Source organism: Microcaecilia unicolor, chromosome 6 (genome assembly GCF_901765095.1).
Source record: "Microcaecilia unicolor chromosome 6, aMicUni1.1, whole genome shotgun sequence".
In the NCBI taxonomy this organism is placed as follows: domain Eukaryota; kingdom Metazoa; phylum Chordata; class Amphibia; order Gymnophiona; family Siphonopidae; genus Microcaecilia; species Microcaecilia unicolor.
In genome coordinates, this window is record NC_044036.1 from 305,536,860 (window position 1) to 305,555,032 (window position 18,173).

General features: G+C 46.0%; 1 protein-coding gene across 2 annotated transcripts in view; it reads right to left on the reverse strand.

Moving 5' to 3' along the window:
- The window catches only part of TEKT3 (tektin 3), an 84,330-nt gene that overhangs the window by 52,738 nt on the left and 13,419 nt on the right, over positions 1-18,173 (reverse strand). The window contains exon 1 of one of the 2 annotated variants that reach the window (XM_030206189.1): positions 12,688-12,761. The exons of the other annotated variant lie outside the window; for it this stretch is intronic. The gene's annotated coding sequence lies outside the window, so the exon portion shown is untranslated. Of the gene's footprint in view, positions 1-12,687; positions 12,762-18,173 lie in introns of those variants that run through there. 2 annotated transcript variants of the gene reach the window in all.

Genomic DNA, 18,173 nt, shown 5'->3' on the forward strand with positions numbered 1-18,173 from the left:
GCAAAAACCACCGCTATGAAAAGGAAAGCATTTCTAATACTCAGGCAAGATTAGAAAGATTTGGGAGCCTGTTTTGGATTAATGTACCCGCAAGAATGAAAATTACCATATCACCACTTATAAAGAGCCTGAACTTCTACGTGAATGGATCATGCAAATGAAAAAGGGATGACTACTCATATATTGATAATATGGATACATATTTTCCCATAATGGGATCTCCTATTCTCACTTTTATATATGAATGAGTCTTGAACTTGTTATCATGGTAACTTAACTCTGAAGTTCTTGGTAACTATATGATATTTAATTTAACTACATATATTATTTGTTATTATGTGAATATGACATTTCTATGTCATTTTATTATCTCACCTACGAAATGTGATACATTTTGGAAGAGCATAAATGCAATCAAAAACATATGTTGACTTTATACATTGCCTACATATGCATTACTTCGTTTTTTCCCTTTTCTCTATATCTGGGTTGGCAGGTGCATCTTATTCATATACAGATTGAGAACCTTTTAAGTATCTAAATACTTGAAATGGCTACTGGAATGTCACTGGTTCTTTATTTTAATTATGTTTATAGTTTTGACAATAGGAATATTGATTTGGTCAAATTTTATTTGATTCTATTGATATGTCATGCATTTCCAGTGCTGAATACTACTAAGGGGCATACTGTGTTATTTAAGCTTTGTCTTGATAAGATTTGATGTCATTATTTTGAAATATAGAGGGGAATAATCGAACGGCGCCGGCGAAATAGATTGCCGGCGATCTATTTTGGCGGCGCCGCAAACAGCTGGCCAAACTGTATTATCAAAAAAGATGGCCGGCCATCTTTTCTTTCAATAATACGGTTTGCCCCGGCCAAATGCCAGAGTTCGCCGGGTTTGAGATGGCCAGTTTTGTTTTTCAGCGATAATGGAAACTAAAAGCAGCCATCTCAACCCCAGTTAAATCCAAGGCATTTGCTTGTGAGAGGAGCTAGCATTTGTAGTGCACTGGTCCCCCTGACATGCCAGGACACCAACTGGGCACCCTAGGGGGCACTTCTAAAAATTAAAAAAATATATACAAATACCTCCTAGGTGCATAGCTCCCTTACCTTTGGTGCTGAGTCCCCCCCAAAACCCACTCCCCACAACTCTACACCACTACCATAGCCCTTATGGGTGAAGGGGGGCAGCACCTACATGTGGGTACAGTGGGTTTGGGGTGGGTTTTGGAGGGCTCCCATTTACCACCACAAGTGTAACAGTTAGGGGGGGATGGGCCTGGGTCCACCTGCCTGAAGTGCACTGCAGTACCCTACTACTACTACTATTTAGCATTTCTATAGCGCTACAAGGCATACGCAGCGCTGCACAAACATAGAAGAAAGACAGTCCCTGCTCAAAGAGCTTACAATACCCCCTAAAACTGCTCCAGGGACCTGCATACTGCTGTCAGGGAGCTGGGTATGACATTTGAGGCTGGCATACAGGCTGCCAAAATATGTTTAATTTTTTTTTTTTTAGGGTGGAAGGGGGTTGGTGACCACTAGGGGAGTACGGAGAGGTCATCCCCGATTCCCTCCGGTGGTCATCTAGTGAGTTGGAGCACCTTTTGGAGACTTGGTCCTAAAAGATAAATGGACCAAGTGAAGCTGGCCATATGCTCATCAGGGCTGGCTTTCTTTTCCATTATCGGGCGAAGCCGGCCATCTCTTACCCACGCCCCCATCCCGCCTTCTCTATGCCGCCAACACGCCCCCTTGAAGTTTGGCTGGCTCCACGACGGAAAGCAGTTGACGCCGGCCAAAATCGGCTTTTGATTATACCAATTTGGCCGGGTTTAGGAAATGTCTGGCCATCTCCCGATTTGTGTCGGAAGATGGCTGGCCTTCTCCTTCGAAAATACGCAAGATAGCTACCACAGAAAATGATATTTCCAGAGCCTTTTTCACCTATTATCAACCTTTATTCAGCACTTCTTGTGCAAATCCTACAGGTGATATGAATAACTTCACAGAAAGCCTTCCTCATCCAGTCATTTCCCATGTATAAAAGGATTCTCTTGGTGCACCAATTAAAGTTGGCGAAATAACCCTTTGCCATTAAATCTCTGGCTAGCAACAAGACACAAGGACCAGAAGGGTATACAGCTGAATTTTACCATATCTTTCATGGCAATTTAGCTCCCATTTTGTGCTCTTTATATTACTTCTTATGGCAATATCTCACGTCACAAGGTCAATTTGCTGAAGCACAAGTTGTTATTTTACCCAAACCAGAACATGACATAACCAAAGTTCAAAATTTTTCATTCCATATCTCTACTTAATTTAGACTGTAAAATAATGGCTACAGTTTTAGCTACAAGACTAGAGTCTATACTTTGTTGTCTAACCCGTACTTATCAAGTTGGATTCATGTCTGGAAGATTCACTGGATACAATGCTAGAACATTCCATGACCTATTGACTTTTACAAATAGCAAAATCTCATCTTCTGCCTTGGCTATCTTTTTGGACATGATCGAATGGCCATATTTATTTAAAATTCTTGATTGGTTTGGATGTAGTTCTGATTTTGTTAAATGGGTTGAAGTATTGTATACAATACTAAACTATGTTCCAGAATTCAGATAAATGGTGTTCTTTTTGATAATGTCAATCTAGCTAGACGGGGATGCTCATTATCCCCTCTCTTATTCAGTTTAGCTTTGGAACCCCTATTGATTGCCATTGGAAATAACATTAATATATCTGGTGTGGTTATTAATGGGCATGAAGGTGGGCATTTGCAGATGACCTCATGATCTTTTTGACAGATCCAATGATATCAATTCTTGCTCTTCTTAAACTAGATAATCATTTTTCTTCATTTTCTGGATATTGAATCAACTGGTACAAATCTGAGATCATAGTCATGAATGACCATACAATGCAGACAGATTTAGAATCTGCTGACGTTCGCTGGTCTCCTTTATATATTAAATATCTGGGCATGCTTTCCATAGAGACAGAGAACAAATGATGGATTAAATATGGATAACATCCTTAACAAAATAGATACTTTACTTCAAAGGCATTAACCCTGTCTTGATGGGGTAGGATCGAAACTATAATTATGCCTCCTATCAATATTAATATGTTACTATCGATGACTCCATCCTTTTTTATAAGAATATAGATTTAAAAAGCTTACTAAATATCTATGGAAAGATATCTAGAATAGCATTAAAGACTTTCAAAACTTCTAAAGAAGATGGAGGTGTTGGATTCCTTGATTTTTTTACTTACCACCTTGTTAATCTTTTACATTATGGAGCCCAATGGTTATCTAATCAAACTGACCAATCTTACAGTCTTGATTGGCTCCTGATAGAAAAGGCACTTCTTTATAATATGCTTCTTCAATGTCTGCCTTAAACTAAAAGCTTGACCATTTCCCTTGATAGAGAACCTGTAAGACCTACACTCATTGCTTTACTTGCTTTAGATAATACCCTATTTACTTGTTGGCAGTCTATGACTGCGCCCATTTGGCGTATCACCAAAATAATGATAGATAATAAAACTCTTATTGACAATCTTGCTGTCAGCTTGGAATATGGTCCTTAAATCAAATTATTATTGAGAATTCATTTGTATCTTTTTAATTTTTAATGGAGAAATACAACCTTTTCACCATTCAAGTGGAGTGGAGGAGTGGCCTAGTGGTTAGGGTGGTGGACTTTGGTCCTGAGGAATTGAGTTCAATTCCCACTTCAGGCACAGGCAGCTCCTTGTTACTCTGGGCAAGTCACTTAACCATCCATTGCCCCAGGTACAAATAAGTACCTGTATACAATATGTAAGCTGCATTGAGCCTGCCATGAGTGGGAAAGCAAAGGGTACAAATGTAACAAAAATAAATAAATAATTGGATACAATTACAATATAGTATTTAAAAAAGGTCTCCCTAATATATCACACTTTAAACTGATTTCTAAGGTAGAAAAAGATTTTAATTTGGCCATTATACTTGGTTATACTATGTCATTCTTTTATAAGAAAATGAGAAATAAATTGTTTCCTCTTCGTTCATCTTTAAAAACAAAATGGGAAGTGGATTCCAATTGGATAGGTACTGACATGGAATGGCAAATTATTTTCTTTGTGTTAATAGACCCACTCTTTCTACTAGCCTCACTCAAACATTATAATTTCTAATCCATAGAGCACCTTGGACCCCACATAAAATGTTTATTTATTCTATTTATTTGGATGCATTTACCGCCTTTTTGAAGGCTAAAGAGGTGTTCATTAAGAATAAATCTTAAGGCTGGTCTTGTACCTCATCATGAGGGGATCTAAATCCTATGATACATTACTGCCCCTTGATTTTGTTTTTTTGGACATCTATACGGGCAGGGCCGGTCCTAGGGTCTCTGGTGCCCCCCTGCAGACTATCAGTTGGTGCCCCCCCCCCCCCCGCGGGGCCATTACCTGGAGTTACTGGCGTTATTGAGCTTGATTGAGAAGATTCTTCTTCTCTTCTGCTCTGCCGAGCGAGTCCCGACTGGTGGCATGGCCCATGGACGGCAGGGGTGGATGAGGAGTGCACTAGCCAGTGCAGGAAAGGCCAGGGCAGGGGCAGAAGCTTAGGCAGTGAGTCAGGCAGTCAGCTGGAAGCCTCAGCGCCTGGGACGGAGGAGCGAGCTAGCCGGAGGAGGACACGAGACATGAGATGCTTAGGCAGTTAGGGTACTTACTTGCCGCAACCGCAAGGCGCACTGGCGCGCACGCAGGGTGCCGCAGAGGGAGGAGGCGGCGTCTCGTGACATCGAGAGCAGAGGAGCTGCTGGCCAGGCTGGAAGGAGACGAGCTGCGCCGCAGAGGTATAAAGCGCGTGCGCCGCTGCATGCAGCGTTACGGCAGGAGCTGGAAACGGGAAGGCCGTCGAACAGCTGGACGGGCCACGGGAGCTGGCGCCCTTGAAGGCAGGCGCCCTCCTGCGGTGCTTACCCCGCTTACTGGGTTGGACCGGCCCTGTATACGGGCGGAAGTTAAAAGCTTTCTTCCTATAAATGAAGATTTGACTTTCTCATTAGCTCTCTCCAAACTATTAGATAAATGGCAACCTCGATTACTAGATATTGTCTTAGCTATTACAATACTACTACTACTACTACTACTTAACATTTCTAGAGCGCTACTAGGGTTACGCAGCGCTGTACAATTTAACAAAGAGAGACAGTCCCTGCTCAAAGAGCTTACAATCTAATAGACAAGTGAACGGTCGGTCCGATCGGGGCAGTCAAATTGGGGCAGTCTGGATTCACTGAACGGTAAGGGTTAGGTGCCGAACGCAGCATTGAAGAGGTGGGCTTTAAGCAAAGACTTGAAGATGGGCAGGGAGGGGGCTTGGCGTAAGGGTTCAGGAAGGTTGTTCCAAGCATAGGGTGAGGCGAGGCAGAATGAGCGGAGCCTGGAGTTGGCGGTGGTGGAGAAGGGTACTGAGAGGAGGGATTTATCCTGTGAACGGAGGTTACGGGCGGGAACGTAAGGGGAGATGAGGGTAGAGAGGTAGTGAGGGGCAGCAGACTGAGTGCATTTGTAGGTAAGAAGGAGAAGCTTGAATTGAATGCGGTATCTGATCGGAAGCCAGTGAAGTGACCTGAGGAGAGGGGTGATATGAGTATATCGGTTCTGGCGGAATATGAGACGTGCAGCAGAGTTCTGAACAGACTGAAGGGGGGATAGATGGCTAAGTGGGAGGCCGGTGAGGAGTAAGTTGCAGTAGTCCAGGCGAGAGGTAATGAGAGCGTGGACGAGAGTTCGGGTGGTGTGTTCAGAGAGGAAAGGGCGAATTTTGCTGATGTTAAAGAGGAAGAAGCGACAGGTCTTGGCTATCTGCTGGATATGCGCAGAGAAGGAAAGAGAGGAGTCAAAGATGACTCCGAGGTTGCGGGCAGATGAGACGGGGAGGATGAGGGTGTTATCAACTGAGATAGAAAGTGGAGGAAGAGGAGAAGTGGGTTTTGGTGGAAAGACGATAAGCTCGGTCTTGGACATGTTCAGTTTCAGGTGGCGGTTGGACATCCAGGCAGCAATGTCGGATAAGCAGGCCGATACCTTTGCCTGGGTCTCCGCGGTGATGTCTGGTGTGGAGAGATACAGTTGGGTGTCATCAGCATAGAGATGATACTGGAAACCATGAGATGAGATCAGGGAGCCCAGGGAAGAGGTGTAGATTGAGAAGAGAAGGGGTCCAAGGACCGATCCCTGGGGAACACCAACAGATAAGGGGATGGGGGTGGAGGAAGATCCATGAGAGTGAACTTTGAAGGTGCGGTGGGAGAGATAGGAGGAGAACCAGGAGAGGACAGAGCCCTGGAACCCAAATGAGGACAGTGTGGCAAGAAGTAAGTCATGATTGACAGTGTCAAAAGCAGCGGATAGATCCAGGAGGATGAGGATGGAGTAGTGGCCTCTGGATTTGGCAAGGAACAGGTCATTACAGACTTTAGAAAGTGCTGTTTCTGTCGAGTGAAGAGGGCGAAAACCGGATTGAAGCGGATCAAGGATGGCATGAGAGGAGAGAAAATCAAGGCAGCGGCTGTGGACTGCGCGCTCAAGTGTCTTGGAGAGGAAGGGTAGGAGGGAGATGGGGCGGTAGTTGGAGGGACAGGTAGGGTCTAGTGATGGTTTTTTGAGGAGTGGCGTGACTACAGCATGCTTGAAGGTGTCGGGGACAGTTGCAGTGGAGAGAGAGAGGTTGAGGATATGACAGATGGAGGGGGTGATAGTAGGAGAGATGGTGTTAAGTAAGTTGGTGGGGATGGGATCAGAGGAACAAGTGGTGCATTTTGAGGAGGAAAGAAGGCGGGCGGTTTCCTCCTCGGAGATATCAGGAAAGGAGGAGAAAGAGGTCTGGGTTGGTTGGTTGAGGGAGAGGGTTGAAGGGTGAAGAGGAGGAGGTGGCTTGGTAGTGAACTCAAGGTTGATCTTTTGCACCTTGTCGCGGAAGTAGTCAGCCAGTGATTGAGGAGAGAGTGACGGGGGGGTGGGAGCGGAGGGCACTTTGAGGAGGGAGTTAAGGGTGGCGAAGAGACGACGAGGGTTAGAGCTGAGAGAATTAGTCAATTGGGTGTAATAGTCCTGTTTGGCAAGGAATAGTGAGGACTGGAAGGAGGATAGCATGAATTTGTAGTGAAGGAAATCTGAATGGGTGCGAGATTTCCTCCAGAGGCGTTCAGCAGATCGGGCGCAGGAGCGAAGGTAACGGATGCAAGGGGTCAGCCAGGGCTGGGGATTAGTACGCCTTGTGGGACGGGAGGTGGATGGTGCAAGGGTGTCCAGAGCAGAGGAGAGAGTGGCATTGTAAGCGGAGATAGCCTCGTCAACAGACTCGGAGGACATGATGGAGGGGAGGAGATTAGAAATACTAGATGATAAGGTGGGAGGGTCAATAATCTGGAGATTCCTGGAAGTAGTGGTTAATGTTGGGCGGGGCTGAGGGGGAGGGTGAAGAAGTGTGAAGGTGATCAGGTGATGATCAGAGACAGGAAGAGCTGAGGTGTGGAAATTGGAGGGTGAGCCGGAAGAGGAGAGGACGAGGTCAAGGCAATGGCCATCATGGTGAGTAGGGGTGGTGGAACAAAGCTGGAGGTTGAAGGATGATGTTAGAGTGAGGAACTGAGAAGCGTGAGAGTTGGACAGGTCATCAACGTGTATGTTGAAGTCTCCGAGAATGAGGGATGGAGATGAGGGTTCAAGAAAAACAGAAAGCCAGGCATCGAAGTCGGTGAGGAAGGAAGGGAGGGATTTATCAGGGGGGCGGTAAATGACTGCCACTCTGAGTGGCAACGGGTAGAATAGACGGATGGAGTGGACTTCAAAGGATGAGAAGCAGTGAGACTGTGGTAGGAGGAGGGGTTGGAAGCTACAGGAGGGCGAGAGTAGTAACCCGACGCCTCCTCCACGGCCAACTAGGCGGGGAGTATGGGAGAAGAGATAGCCTCCATGGCATAGAGCCGCAACTGAGGCAGAGTCGTCAGGGGAGAGCCAGGTTTCAGTTAGGGCAAGCAGGTGAAGGGAATGAGAGATGAAGAGATCGTGGGTGAAGGGAAGTTTGTTGCAGACCGAGTGGGCATTCCACAGTGCACATGAGAAGGGGAGGGAAGAGGGGGGGAGGAGGGGAATAGATATGAGATTGGAGACATCCCGGAAACGTTTGCATGGATAGGACGAAGACAGGTGTGGGGGACCTGGATTGGGATTGATGTCTCCTGCGGATAGCAGGAGGAGGAGCAAGAGAGTGCGGAGGAGGGTGGGGGAGGTAGGGCGACGAAGGCGACGAAGACGGGATGCGCTTAGGAGGAATGGGGATGGGTTAATGGCAGGAAGGAAGTGTTGAAGGTTGAGAGCTAGGAAGGAGGAGGGGGACAGGAGAGATGGTGAGGTGGTGAGGGACGGGGGTGAGTAGGGTATTGCAGTAGTGAGCAAGATGGGAGAGGACATGGGTGGGCAGTGAGTTCCAGTGGTAGACAGCGGTAGGGGGAGGGGAAAAAGATTAGGAAGGGACAGGGCAAGGAAGAGAATGTGTAAAGGGGCCATAAGTAGTAACTGAGGTGTTATGGGTATATATGTAGTGACTGAGGTGTTAAGCGATAGATAGAACGGCAGAGCTGGATTAGAGGCTTAAAACTGGAATGGTAGGCAGCAGGCAGGTAGGCACTGCCCAGTAAGAACAAGTCACACCCACTATGTTTGAAAAATGTGGGAGGAAAGGAGGTGAAGAGCCTGAACACAGAGACAGAGCAGTTATCTGCAGGCAGATTAGGTTGCTTGGGAGGGTATATAAGAACTATCACCCTAGGGGTGGGTGGGTAGAGGGGTGGGTGGGAGGGATCTAAGTCTAAAATGTACAGACAGAGCTGCAGCACAGCCAGTTAATCTGTAAAAAAGATGGATTTCTCAAGAAAAACTGGTATAGAAGGCTGCCCCTCTAACAGAGAATCAGGTCACACCCACTAAGTTTGAATTTGTGGGGGAGATTCAGAGACAGAGCTGCTAAGTCTAAAATGTACAGACAGAGCTGCAGCACAGCCAGTTAATCTGTAATCAATACAGATGATCTTCTCAAATTGGAAAACTACATCTTTGCTTAATACTACCTTTTGGTGGCATACTATTGCTGTGATTCATGAATATGAATGGAAAGCCACTGAATGTATCAATAGGTATAAATCAATTGAAAAAATCTGGTCACCAATTGCCTCTTTCCAATGTGTATCTTGCCACTGAGAGGTGTAGGTAGGTTTTGAAGTCTGGGGGAGCAGACTTTTGTAAAATAGGCGCCAAAAGGTAGGCAGGCCATAGCATCCCACAGCAGAGAAGGTGCAACCAGACATTCTTGGAAAAGACAAGCCTAGGCGACACTGGTGGCTGCTTCTCATTGGGATTAGCACATCTTCCAAGGGGAAGGTACCTAGGCTCTGACTCTCCTATAAAGGAAACAACCAAACAGGAACCTCTCTGACCATTTACACTGTACTGCCAAGTGGCAGCCAAGTGCAAACACTAATACAAACATAGAAATATATTTTTTTTACACTTGAAGCTTATATTAGCATGGCAAGATGTTGGCATTTGTGTACTGTGAAGTGGGATTTCATACAACGGGCAGCATAAAATGCTGAGGTGAATTCAGTGACAGTGCTGCTACAGTACTGAATCTGAAAGCACAGAAATACAGGTTAATAAATACAAAGCAAATATATTCGCTGACACCTTTTTACTGAAACTTAAGACGCTTTAATCAACTTACAAGGTTTGTATTATGCCTCTTAAAAAACAAGAGAGAAAAACCTGAAGTTGAATAAACAAAGTTGAACTCAAATAAAAGCAGAAAACCCAGCATAAAGTACCAATTATGAGCTAAATATTCAAAGAATTTATGCTCTTTACTGAGAGTTATGCCCATCTCTGAGAATATGATTGCCTTGCACTCCCCTCCCATTTTTCCTTTTGCCTAGTTTTCTTTTCACTATCCTTGGTACAATTGTGATAGAATACATGGATATCCTTTCCCTTAGTAACAGCAACACAAAATCCCTCCACTGCCAGATACTGTGTGAAGCGTCAAGAAGGTTGAAGAAAACAGGAAACGGGATGATGTCAAAAGAGTTGAAACCAATTAAGTTAGTCTATGTTTCCTCCTTCCCTGCGCAGCCGTCATCTAGTACACTCAAAGTAAAGCAAGCAAACCTATGAGCAGCTACATCCTTGTTGTTCTTTACTGTTGGTAGCATTTTTATTTAATCTCACTTATATTAAACATGCTCGCTTGTGCAGCCTATGGATGTACACAGAGGAAGTATTGGTTTCATTGGTTAGAGTACTAATTTGTTCTACATTTTAAATCAATGTGTCATTTGGAGGGGCTGGCTATAGGGCCTCCACCTCCCTCACCCCCTGTATTCATGCAGAAATGTTTTCAACATAGTAAAGGGACACCAAAACAGACATCAGATGCAGATGTGATTCCACGTGCCCCAACGAAAAGGAGATTTTATATTTACTTCCATTTAATTTCAGTATATTCCACCTTTATAACACCAGGCTTCGCAAAGGCAGATTACAGCAACAGTTAAGATGAACAGTTAAGATTAAAAAAACAGGATATTCTCACTGAAATTTTGCCATCTGTATTGTATAGAACAGTGTAAAAAATGAGCACAAAATACAGAGATTATAACTGCTGTTTCTACCAGCTATAATAATTTTTAACCTGTGGTGATGTTCAATTTTTATTTCATGATATTTATATCTACATAGAGGAAGCTTTCAAATAAATTAAGAAGCTATCAAATAAGTAAGAAAACAAAATCTTTTGTCCTCCACCTTTTAAGGCACTGCCTATCCAACTAGAACAGCTTTAGACCACACATTTATTTTTAATAAACTTTTGCTATTGCTTTAGCATTTGCTATTGTTTTGGGCGAGCTAAAGTCTGTATATAATGGATTAGATAGGAATACCTCATCTCCTGTTTTCTTCAACCTCCTTGTCTGACATTTCCCCTTGCTTCCCTGCCCCCCCCCCCCCCCCCCATCTCTGGGTCTCCCTTACTTCCATCCCCCCTCTGAAATCTCACTCTTGCTTCCCTTGATGACCCCTCTTGTCTTGACCATGCATTTTATGGATTGAAAAAAAGAGTGTGTGTGTGACTCACCACCCCTCCCCTTTCTTTCTTTCTTTCTTTCTTTCTTTCTTTCTTTTTTTTTTTTAATAGGCTGAAAAAAAAGCTATGAACCTCCCCCACCCCTTCTCACCTTTTTTTCCTTTAATTTACGGTCTGGAAAAAAAGAAGACTGTGTGTGCTTCTCTCTTCAGTCCATCCCTCCCCTTTTTATTATTTATGGGCTGCAAAAGAAGGCTGTGTGTGTGCACCCCCACCCCTTCCCTTTTTAATGTTTTTTAAATTTTATTTTATAGGCTGCAAAGGAGTGTATGTCTTTTTCCCGGCCCCCCCCCCCCCCCCCCCCCCCATTTTTCTGCTGCACAGGATAAGAAGACTGTCCATTGATTTGTATTCTGTTGCCCCTCCCCCATTAGTGTATTTCTTTTTCAGTTTTATTTTCTTTTTACAATTTTCAATTCTACAGAAGCACTATTTGTATTCATAAAAACCTGTTTTTTTTGTTTTTGATTTGATATATTGATTTGTACTGTATAGCACTACTTGAATGTCATTTCCCATCTTCTAACTGTAATGGTTATTGTTTATATTGTTCATGATAGTTCTTGTTTTATACTGTTAAGTATTGTTTATATTGTATTAATAAAATTATTTGAACTTAAAAAATATTTACCCCTTGAGTAGTTCTTTTTTAAAAAATAAAGGATGTCAAAATCTTTTTTTATGGAGTGCCTCTCGATTTTTAAATTTGTTTTATTGCTTATTAACCTTGAATAGAAAGTAAATCACCTCCAACCTGTGTGCTTCATGTAGCCTGGGAAAAACAGCTTTAAATACAATAATTTGCGTGTCAGTGTGTGACAGTAATCCTGCATCATTCGACTGGGAGGGTGGTGGCGACCCCTTGCAACCAGGACTGGTTTGTGGAAAGGGGCAAATTTAGTGCCCAGGGGCGTAGCTATCATGGGGCCAAGGGGGCATGGGCCCCTGTAGATTTGGCCCCCCTGCCGTGACCCTCTCGACCCCCCTTCCCGCCACCAACCCTCTCCCGCCGCGTACCTATGCTGGCGGGGGACCCCAACCCTCGCCAGCCGAAGTCCTCTTCTCGGCCGCGCGGCGTTGCTTACTGAATGATCTGATCAAGTTTCTGTGCGTGCATCTGAAGTCCTGCACGATGTAAGTGCAGGACGTCAGACGCACGCACAGAAACAGATTCAAACTTGATCAGATCATTTGGCAAAGCCGCGCGGCTGAGAAGAGGACTTCGGCTGTCAGGGGTTGGGGTCCACCGCCAGCAAAGGTACGCAGCGGGAGAGGATTGGCGGCGGGAAGGGGGGGTCGAGAGGACTGTGGCGGCGGGGGGGTGAAGGGCGGCAGCAGGGGGCCCGGCGGCGGTGCCGCCAGGAGGGGGGCTAAAATGTGCCCCCTCACCTCAGGCTCTGGACCCCCCTCCCATCGAAATCTGGGTATGCCCCTGGTAGTGCCTGCTCGTGCTAACTCACCCAAAGATGCCTCTACAACTGGTGCCAGTCCAATAGACCCGGGCAGCTCCTGCCTCCTCAGCGCTGACAGGGATTCTAGCATCTTAGTTCTCCTGGCTCTAGGCCCGCCCCTTCTGTGTGACACACCACAGAGTGTCGGTTCGACTGGCCACTCGTAGGGCGCCCGACCGGTGGGAGCCGAGAAGCTGATCCAATCCACAAGGAGGTAGGGAAATCCTCACGTTCCTTTCCTCCCCATCGTTGCCATGGACACGCTGAAGCTGGTTACCGGGCAGCCTGAGAGTGAGAGGAAATGAGGAGGAGAACCGGGGAGGAATCACTTGATCCACCTCCCCGTCCCCCCCACCCCTTATTGAAGCAGTGTTGCCATTAAACTGTGTTCTTACTCCTTTCCTCCTGTTGCTCTTCATCTTGAGCTCTCGCTAGAAAGACAGGAAATGTAAACCAAGCAAAAGTAACGTGACAACAACATGCTTCCGTCCATAATGAACGACTGAGAGCCCAAGCTTGGCGCTGAATTCAGGCGCATTCTGGGTGGGTCGGGTTACCGTTTCCCCTGATTTTGAAGCAGAGTCCCCCAGAATCACCTCCTGTCCCCGATTTGATCAGAAACAAAGGTGTTAAGAATTGCTTCCCCTGTAGCTCTTCGCTGTGCTCCAGCCAGGCTTTCATTCTTGCCACACTCCAGTGATCCCAGTTCCTCAGCTCTCCGGACTGGCTTTCCTCTCCTCCTCTGTCACACCCCTCATGTTGGCTTTTTTTTTTTTTACCCCCGTCAGTGGGGTTCTTCTTAAAAGTGCCCCCCTCCCAGCACCTTAGCAAGGACTTTACAATGAACCACTCACCAGTCCATAGGTGCCAGCTCTGTGGGTGCTTGAACACCTCCAAAACGTTAAGAAAACTCCTTCACTGTGTGCGGGGAAGGATAATTTCCATTAGATTTATCACCCCTAATTGTTTTGAAAAGTTGGTTCCTGTTCAACAGTTCTGGTTCTGTCTCTCACTGGCTTCACAGAAAATGAGCAGAAAGGCTGCCGAGGTTTGCTTGCACGTATTAAGTAGCAATTTCAGGAAAGATGTTACTTTATATTTATATTATTATTGTTATTATACTGCAGCGCAGTGAGATTTGCAGGAGGTGTGTTCTGGGTGTGACTTGGTGGTCCTTAAAAGTGTATGTGGATTCCATATTTTAGAATGGCAAATATATGTATATCCAGGAAACTTTTCCCTGTCTACATGTACACCTGTTTCAAGACATCCTATACACTCCTTCACAGCCTGGTGTCCCTTACCAGTTTCATTTTCAGGCATGGTCGGATGTAAACTGCTTGGGGATCAAGGGGATGACCTCCCCTAATCCCTCCAGCGGAGCACTGTTCAGTACAAACATTTTTCTAAAACCTAGATGTCCCAGGTAGCAGGTGTAAATTTTGATATCAATCTGCTTGCGTTTAGATGTACATTCCCCTTCTGAAATGGGAAATGCATGTTTATTTTGTAGTCCTGCCCTAGTCCCACTCAAAACATGCCCAGATATGCCCCCCATGCAGATGCACGTTTTTTAGTTTAATGCATATATCCATCCCGGTGTTGTAAAATCAGGATTTGGGGGCTAAGTTAACATCTGCTACCATTAAGACCAATATTCTGCCTAAGTTATTTTACTGTTAATTGCAGTTATTAGAAACCTAGGTTTCCTTGCATAAAATGGGACCTCTGCTAAAATAGCTCATCTTAACAGTAGCCCACTGTGAGGGTGTATATAGAACACTGCCCCTCACCCTTAAGAATGGTCCCTCGGGTACTTCAAACTACCTTAAAAATCCTAGTCCCACCCAGAGAGGAAGTGAGATGGGAGGGATGGAGCCGAAGGACAGGAACCAGGAGCTATAAAAGACAGAGGCAGAGTGGGGTTGGCTCAAGGTTGCCAGGTGGGCGGTTTTACCGCCCAATTGGGCGGATTTTTGCTAGCGGCGGCGGGAAAATTTCGCCGGCCACGGGATGCGGTTTTTTAGGCGGTTTTCTCGTTGCTGCTATGCGAGTTCGGCGGTTTTTTTCTGGGGCTTCTATTGGTCCAATTTGGTCCAATAGAAGCTTTTCCGGGGCTTGGCTACTATGACCTGGCTGAGGTAAGCCAACCTTTTCAATTTGATGCTAGTGAACCCGGTTCTGAGACCTGGCTGGCCCAGCATGAGAAGGAAACTTTACAGACTTTGGGGTGTGGCAGTCACAGGCCATGGACTGTGATTGAGCCTTCAAGGCAAAAGAGTTTTTATCTGGACCTGTTTCAGTCACATCCTGGGCACAAAAAGATGCTTCCCAGGGGTTACTGACCCCCTCCAACCTCCTAAGAAATGAAAATGACAGTGGATACCAAGCTGTGTGACAGCTTCAGTTATTATAGCCATTCCTAATACAGCAGCAAGCAAGTAAGTGTAAAGAGTAGCCTAGAGGTTAATGCAGTGGATTTTGTGAGCCTTCCTAGAACACGGAAATACCTACTGTACCCGAATTTATAAGACACCTGCAAGCGTGATGGCTATTGTAGTGGTGTACAGTTAGGTACAGTGGTCCCAAAATTGAGACAGTGGGAGTTAGTCCGGCTAACTCCCGCTGTCACCGGGGAACCTGGAAATTCAATGGTGGGGCCCTATCCAGCCACCAACATTGAATTTCTGTTTTTTGTTGTTGTGTTTTTGGTGCCGCAAACATAGTTGGTTAAGCCACCAGCTAGGTTCTAGCGGCCAAAGATAGACCTGCTATTTACTGGGGTCTATCTGGTAGCTAAAATTAACCGGTCTGCTGGTGAAAATCAGTGTTAACCAGCTATGTCATGCAACATAGCTGCTGACCGGGATATTTTAGGGGAGATAGCCAGTTATCACCCACTGAATATCGGTGGATAGCCGGCTCGAGAGTATTTAACCATTACGGTGCAGTTCCTAGCTGGTTAAATACCGTTCAGTATAGGACGGAGTAGGTTTTTTTTCTGTTCCTGGAGGGCTTACAATCAAACATATAAATGGCAAGTGACCGACTCACCTGCAAATGCGCAGTAGAGACTTCCCTCTCTGTCCCGCCCTCGCGTCAAGACGTGATGATGTCAGAGGATGGAATAGAGAGGGAAATGGAGTTGGACTGTCAGACGCTGCCGCTGGAGCCTGGAAACGAACATCGCGTGCACCAACCTCCACCCTCCCCCCACATCCCCGCCACCACTCCCGCCCCCCTCGTTATCAGACCCCCTGCACTGACCTGACAGCGCCTCTCACCTCCATGTGGAAGCACTGCAGGCAGCAGCAGAGCAATCTACTGCTGCCTGCAGCGCTTTCACACGGAGGTGAGAGGCGCTGTCAGGTCAGTGCAGGGGGCCCGGCACAGAGGGGGGAGGGAGCGGCGGTGAGGAGGGTAGCTAGAAATCTCACCCATTTTAACGGGCTTAACGGCTAGTAACATATAAAGGAATTAAGGTGGGATTTTGTACCTGGGTCCTGTTGTTTAAAGTCCACTGCAAGGAACACTAGGTTATCCCTCTACTCTACAGGGACATCTCTGTGGACATTTTTATACAAAGGATGCCAGACAGACATTTTTCAGCCAGGTGTTTTTGGTGTTCACGTTTTGGATGTTTCATTTTGGTTGGTCATTTTGGCAGTGGCGTTCCGAGGGGCACTGACACCCGGGGCAGATCGCCGATGCGCCCCACCTACCAGGTGCAGCGCCCCCCCATACAGCGTGACCCCCCCGGCAAAGGGACACCCCCCACCCCGGCAAAAGAACCCCCCCCCCCGGGTGCACGCCGCTGGGGGGGGGTGCCGCGCACCGGTCAGCGTCATTGGTTTCCATGCTCCCTCTGCCCCGGAACAGAGGGAGCATGGAAACCAACGACGCTGACCGGCGCGCAGCACCCCCCCAGCGGCGTGCACCCAGGGCGGACCGCCCCCACCACCCCCCCTTGGTACGCCACTGCATTTTGGTCATTTTCAGCGCAAGCACGTTCTCGTGTATTTTTGAACAGGAAATCCCAACATTTTTCCTGTTTGAACATTGCTGTGAGATGGACGGGCTTTTTTGGACATCATGAGCAGGACGTCCCAATTTTGATTTGAAAATGCCCTTCTGTATGTCTTTATAAAAATACTGGTACTAACACAATTCCTGCAGAAATTGCATCCTCAGCTGGGTTAAGTAGGTACCATTCAGAATTCTCGGCTACAGTTAACTGAATAACTTATGTGATGATCTTTATGCCTACCACATGTGTCACCCAGCTTAATCCATTATCTTGAACCAGGTGGTGCTTGAGATTAAAGGCACATAACTTAAGCATTCAGGGCCGCTCAAATTTAGGAGCCAGGGAAAATCCATGCTAAATGCTAGTCTATAAAGGATGCTCTGGGCTGAAATTTATTTATAGAATAGCACTTGGAATGGATTCCTGCAACCGACTTTTGGCACAAGGACTTAAACCAGCTGAAACCTGGTATAAATCCTGGTGCACAATCCTGGTATTCTCTAACATTGTGCCTAAATATTTGGAATTCCCTGACCCTCCCATGCCTGTGCTCCCATTTGGGTTACACAGAAAACATTTTGGGCATGCAACATTATAGAGTAAGCACATGTAGGCAGATGCACCCACAAATCTAAATTAGTGCCAATTAAATGCCAATCAACTTCAATAACTGGTTGTTAGCACCCAATTAACTAATTAGTCTGCACACGGGTCTGGGCTCCTTGCCCAAATTTGGGTGATCTATATAGAATCCAGGAGTCAGAGCCTGCAAATTTAATTTTAAATCAAAAGTTTGGGTGCCTAGACCATGTCGTTTTGTTTTTTTTTGCAATAAAGGCCAGTGCAGTTGCATATCTTTCGTTTTTTAAGTGTGCTCCAAGTATTATTTTCTGCATGTCCTCACTTGTCCGTTCCTCCTCAGCAACCTTTACCATTTCATGGATTTAACACCTCGCATGCCCCTGAGATGCACTAAACTTAACGAGCCATTAACGAGCAAGTAGTAAACCCTGGCATGCACTAAAGACTTTTTTCCAGCCGAATGGAATACAGATGAGCAAATTGTGTAGAAACCCTATTGTAATGAGATGCACTAACCTTTTCCGATTGCCTTAACGCTGGAAAATCTAATGAGAGGTCTGTACCTCTCATTGGGGCTGCACGGGATAAAACTTGGCCCAAAGTAACAAAAAAGAAAATCGGGGAACAAAAAAATGCTCCGCTTAAAAAAAAACGTCATCCCCCCCCCCCCCCCCCCCCCGCAGTCTTTAACTCTGCTGCTGAACCCTGAAGAAGAAGAGGTTTCCCTGCTCATCACCCCCCCCCCCCGCAATAATAAAAACGTCTTTTTTGGCAGTGCTTCACTCAGCTGAGAGACCTGGGAGTCTCTGAGCCAATCACAGCGCATTTAGCTTGGCTAAATGCGTTTTGATTGGCTCAGGGACTTCCAGGTCTCAGCTGAGTGAAG